Source organism: Musca domestica, unplaced genomic scaffold (assembly GCF_030504385.1).
Source record: "Musca domestica strain aabys unplaced genomic scaffold, Musca_domestica.polishedcontigs.V.1.1 62, whole genome shotgun sequence".
Lineage (NCBI taxonomy): Eukaryota > Metazoa > Arthropoda > Insecta > Diptera > Muscidae > Musca > Musca domestica.
Genome location: NW_026712369.1, coordinates 1,725,921 through 1,732,761, shown reverse-complemented (window position 1 = coordinate 1,732,761; position 6,841 = coordinate 1,725,921).

Sequence of the window (6,841 nt, the reverse complement as noted above, 5' to 3'; positions counted from 1 at the left end):
ATGATTTTCAAGAATATGTTTTTGAGGATCTGTAGAGCTATTACCAAAGCTTTTAAAGGCAATTTATTAAAAGGACTATTCCGGGCATAAATTGGAATTTTTAAGAATATTTTTTTGAACGACAATCAGAGCTAAAAATTTGGACGATAATATTTTTCAAAGGCCTTATAATTTTCATTCGACTATCCAGCATTTTATTCCGAAGGACTATCCAGTCTAAAAATTTGGATTTTTAAAAGATATTTTCTAGAGACATTCAAAACTATAAAAGTGGATTTTTAAGAATAGTTTTCAAAGGACTATCCAAGCTATAGCAAAATGCTCTTCTAAGAAATGCTTTCGAAGGACATTCCAGGCTATAAATATGAAATTTTTATGAATATTTTTCTAAGCGTATCGGGGGGATTTTAAAAATAAAGGACCATCCAGGCTATTATCGTGGATATTTTTAATATTTTTCGAAAGACAATATGTGCTTCAAATGTGGATTTTTTTAAGAATATCTTTCAAAGAATTATGAATATATTTCAAGGGATCATGTGCTTCAAATGTGGATTTTTTTGAAATATTCTTCAAAGGACCATCCAGGCACTGATTTTATTTCAGGCTATAAACCTGGATTTTTTTAGGAATATTTCTCAAAGGACCAACCAGTATATAAACATGGATTTTTCTGTGGATATTTTTCAAATGATCATCGGGCTATAAAGGTGAATTTTTTTAGGAATATTTTTCAAAGGCTCACCCGTGGATTTTTCAAGAATATTTTTCAGAGAGACATCCAGGCTATAAACTTGGATTATTCAGGCTACAAAAAATGGATTTCTAAAGCTTTATTTTCAAAATGACCGTCAAGACTAAAAATTGTGGATTTTTTAAATATTTTTTAAGAGACATTCATATCTGAAAACCTCGATTTTAGAAATATATTTTTCACAGGACTATCCAGGCTACAAAAAAAACATTTTAAGGAGTATTTTCAAAAGACTATTTGGGCTATAAATTTGACGTTTTTATGAATATGTTTCAAAGAGTATCGAGGGGATTTTTAAAAATATTTTTTTGAGAATCTTCAGAGCTCTTACCAAGGGTTTTAAAATTGATTTTTTAACGGACTATTGCGGCCATTAATTGGGGTTTTTGAGAATATTTTTTAAAGACAATCAGAGCTATAAACATTTAATTTTACAAAATATGTTTTCCAAGGGCTAATAATAATACAAATAACGTCAAAAAATAGTAGCAGATCATACGATGTTAAGAAATGACAATATTTTTCACAGGACTATCCGGACTACTAAAATTGATTTTAAAGGTTTTTTTTCGAAAGGACCAAAGCTCACCCATTCTAGAAACGTGGATTTTTCAAAAATATTTTTCAGAGAGACATCCAGGCTATAAACTTGGATTTTTTAGGCTATAAAAATGGATTTTTAAAGCTTTCTTTTCAAAATGACTGTCGAGACTAACAATTGTGGATTTTTTAAAAGATATTTTCAAGGGACATTTATATTTAGAAACGTTGATTTTGAAGAATAATTTTCAAAGGGCTTTCGAGGCTACAAAATTTTTAATTTGACACTTTTATGAATATTTATCAAAGGCCCTATTCTAAAAATATTTTTCTAAGAACCATCCAGGCTTTTAACGTTGATTTTTTAGAAATATTTGTTGAAGGATCATGTGTGCTTCAAATGTGGATTTTTTAAGAATATTTTCAATAGACCATAAGGGCTTCAAAGTTGGATTTTCTAGAAATATTTTTCAAAGCACGATCTAGGCTATTAACTTGGATTTTTAAGAATATTTTTTTAAAGGGCCAACGAGGCTTTAACGTGGACTTTATTTGAATATATTTCAAGGATCATCCCGACTGTAAATTTGGATCTTTTTATAAACGTGGATTTTTAAAGAATATTTTCAAAGGATCATCCCGACTTCAAACGTGGATATTTAGAGAATATTTTCAAAGGCCCACATATTCCAGAAACTTGAATTTTTAAAGAAAAATTTTCAAAGGCCCACATATTCTAGAAACGTGGATTTTTTAAGAACATTTTTCAGAGGGACATTCAGGCTATTAACTTGGATTATTCCTGGCATTAATTGGGATTTTTGAGAATATTTTTTTTTTGTTTTCAATGACAAACGAATCTAAAAACTTAGTCTTTTATTGTGTTATTTTTAAATTACTAATAATATCACAATAAAAATAGGACCAATCCGACTATAAACGTGGACAAACGGCCATCCATCGTAGTAACGTGTATTTATTAGAAATATTTTTCAAAGGACCATCCATGCTATTAAGGTGCATTTTTCAAAGGCCTACTTATTTTAAAAACGTGTATTTTATATACATATTTTTCAAAATCCCACCATGGCTATAAACTTAGATTTTTTTAAGAATATTTTTCAAAGGCCCACCTTTTCTAGTAAAGTGGATTTTTTAAGAAACTTTTCGAAAACTTTTGTAGAAACATGTATTTTTAAGTAAATTTTTCAAATGGCGATCCAGGCTATAACTTGGATTTTTAGGGAATATTTGTTAAATATTTGTAAACGTGGCTATATATAAAAGACAATCTGAGCTATAAACTTTCAAATGACTAATAATAACACAAGTAAACAAAATACTCAAATAAAATGGACTTTAACTCATTTTTTCCGAAGGAGTGTCGAGGCTATAAATGTGGATTATTTGGTGAATAGTTTTCCAAAGGCTATCCATGCTACAAATAAATAGAGTGAATTTTCAAAAGACTACCTGGGCTTTAAATTTTCATTTTTTAAAGGGTATCGACAAAATGTTTAGGAATATTTTTTTATCTTCCTAGCTCTTACAAAGGATTTTCAAATCAATTTTTCAGGGCATAGATTGAGATTTTTAAGAAATTGTGTGCCTTTCCAAATTTTCAGGATCTACAATAGTCCTTCCTCCAAGATTTTCGATCGCCACAAGTCGCTTTAAAAATATGCCGCCCTTGGAATCCAGCATCCACGAAACATCCCTCCTCCGACCACAATATCCCTCCTTGAGGTATCGTGATCCACAAAATTTCAACTTAAGAGTTTAAGATCCACAATTATCCACATAAGGCTTTGGAATAAATCAAAAATCCATAAAATATCCTGGTAAGAAACAAGAAAACCGGTTCATAATACATACTCTGAGGTATCCACCATATCCCTACTCAAAAATCCACAAAACATCTACTCCAGAGATTTCGAATAATCTTAGGAATCCACGAGCCACAATGTCCTTCTGAAGAAGCTATTAAAAAATAATCTTCAGTTTTTCTTCTTTCATGAAATATTGTCCAATGATTCAACGATACATAAAACCCCTTTCTTTAATGCCCGCGTCAAAAAGAACTCTTCTTAAGAATCCGAAAAAGAATCACGATCCACAAAGCCCTGTTAAAGATGCCGCCTTGGAATCCATGATTTACAATATACCATTTTAAGAGACTACGATCCCCAAAACACCTTTTAAAGATCCACATTCCACAATTTACCTAATTTGTAATACTACACTCCGAAAGAACTCTTCTAAAGGATCCGACAAAACATCACGACTCACAAGGCTCTGTCAAAGATGCCGCCTTTGGAATCCACGATCCACAAAACACCTTCTTAAGGATTTATAATCCTTAAAGCACCTTCTTCCTTAAACACCTTTTTAAAAGTGCACAATCCACAAAACGCTTTCAAAAGAATTCATGGTCCTACTTCAAAATGATTTCCAATAAATCACCTCTTAAGAATCGTCAACCCATAAAAATTCCATATTAAAGATCCCCGATGTCCAAAATGCCTTCTTAAAAATCCAACATCATCGGAATGTGTTCTCAAGCATTCACGATCCACAAAAAATCGAAAATCCACCAAATATGCCCTTTAGAGATTTGGAACTTTCTTAAGAATCCACGAGCAACGTTGTGCCTTCTTAAGAATCTATTATTCAGAAAAAGGTTTTATTTAGAATTTTTCCATTTATGATTGAATGAATCAACGGTACATAATTCCCCTTTCTTAAATGACATGTCCACAGAATCTACGACATGACTCTGGTTCCCGAGACTTGGTCAAGTACGCTAAGAAGACTGTGTTAGAATTTTTATGGAAATTGTATATGAGATAATACTTTTGTTATGGTCTTGCAATGACTGTCTCATATTTGGAAATTTAAATAGGCTACTTTTGGATCATTTAAAATTTGAAGCCTATTTTAAGGAGGCAAAAATATTTAAGCCTTGTGTGTTAATTTTGTATGACTTTTGATATTTTGAAATGGACGTCTTTCAAATTTTTACAAGGACATATATTCCAATTACTAGAAGTGCTATTTAGGGAGAAAACATTATTTAAAGCATAATTTTAGGAGGTTTTGTGTAGATACTTACTAAGCACTTATTTTTATATATTATATAGGGGCTGTAATTTCACATTTCATAAACAAAACAAATGTCTTCTTATCTTAAAGCATACATTTAGGAGCATATATTTTTTTAAAGCAGACTTTTTGGAGACTTGGTCAAGAACACTAACAAAACAGTGCTAGGATTTATTTGTTGAAATTTTTTGTTTATTGAAGATTTAAATATTTTTTCTTATTTTAAAGCCTACTTATAGCAGCACCTATAATTGAAGGCCTATTTTTATAATATAATTTTTTAGGAAATCAAAAAAATTTGCAAGTTTAATTTTTTAAGAGTTAAAGTTCTACTTTGTGGATCAAACATTATTTAAAGTATACTTTTAGGAGGTATTGTAAAAACACTTCCTTAGCACTTATGTTTAATATCTTTTTTAGTGGTTGTATTCACCTATTTTAGAAGTAACAAGTAAAAAAGCTGTAAGTTCGGCCGGCCGAAATTTTTGAAAAAATTAAAATCCATTAAAAATTCCGTTATAATCTTAAAAATACCGAATGTCGCCGTATATTAAGGTCTATACGACGATGGGACCCGCAACTTTTTTCATAAGCCTGTACGGACAATTTTTTGGCGTAGGCTGTAGTACTCATTACGAACTTTAAATACCAAATTTGAAACAATTCCGGGGAATAATGTCCTAAAATCATCAAAATACCGAATATCGGGAGGTACTGTTATATTGGGGCTATACGAATGCGTGAACCTGCACAGACAATTTTCTGTCACAGGAAGTAGTATCCATTACGAACTTTTAATACTAAATTTGAAGTAGTTCCGATAAATAATGTCTCTAAAATCATCAAAATATCGAATATCGGGGGGGTACCCTTATGGGGGCGCAATACAAAGACGTGGACCTGCACAGACAATTTTCTGTCATAGGCTGTAGTATTCATTATGAACTTTAAATACTAAATTTGGTATAGTTTCGGTAAATAATGTCGCTAAAATCATCAAAATACCGAATATCGGGAGGTACCACTATTTGGGGGCTATACGAAGACGTGGACCTACATCGCCCATTTTCGGTCTTGTGTTGTAGTATCCATTACAAACTTCAAATACCAATTTTGAAACATTTTCGGTCAATAATGTCGCAAAAATCATCAAAATACCGAATATCGGGAGATACCTTTATATGGGGGCTATACGAAGATGTGGACCTACATAGCCCATTTTCAATACCAAAAATTCTGCAGACATAATACACATTTGAGTAAATTTTTATCAACTTACTTCATTTCGTTCGGCAGCTAGAGTGATTTCCACAGACGGACAGATGGACGGACATTGTTGAATCGACATAGAATTTTATGCTGATCAAGAATAAATATACTTTGTGGAGTCTAAAATGTATATTTCGAAGTGTTACAAGCTGAATTACAAACTTAATATGCTTTCCATACTATGGTGGTGGGTATAAAAATAATTTCTTGTTATTATAGAGCATACATTTAAAATTTAATATTTAAAGTAGACTTTTAGGAGAACTTTCCAAACGTTTCGAAAATTATATAATTTTTTCATGGAAAATTTATTCTGGATATGTTGACACCTATTATCAAACAACTATAGTTTTCGCATTGTAATGCCTATTTTTAGGAGCATATATTATTTAAATCATACTTTTGGATAAATTAATTTATATTATTTAAAGCATACTTTTAGGAGGTTGTAATACACTTTGCATTTTAAAGCCTATTTGTAGGAGCATATATTTAAAGCCTACTTTTAGGATATATTTTTGTAAGCATTTGGATATTTATATAATTTTATAGTAGACGTTGTTAAACCATTTTTCTGACTGCAAATTTTATATTAAAGGGGCAAATATTTTTTGTAGCATACTTTTAGGAGACATAAAAATTGTGTTGTGAGTATTTTTTAACACTTTACAAACAAAACAAATTTCTTCTTATCTAAAAGCATACTTTTATATATAATATATATTTAATGCATACTTTTAGGATACATTTTTCCAAGCATTTCGATAGTTATATAATTTTGCACTAAACGTTTTTAAACCCTTTTTCTGACTTCAAATTTTCTATTAAAGGGTCAAATATATTGTGCAGCATACTTTTAGGAGGTATTTTGTAAGCGTTCCGTAAACAGTTATTTATAAATAAAAAATGGTGTTGTGAATATTTTTTAACCCTTTACAAACAAAACAAATGTCTTCTTATCTTAAAGCATACTTTTATATATTATATGTATTTAAAGCATACTTTTAGGATACAAGCATTTCGATAGTTATATAATTTTACACTAAACGTTTTAAACCCTTTTTCTGGCTTCAAATTTTCTATTAAAGAGTCAAATATATTTTGCAGCATACTTTTAGGAGGTATTTTTGTAAGCGTTCCGTAAGCACTTATTTATAAATTAAAAAATGGTGTTGT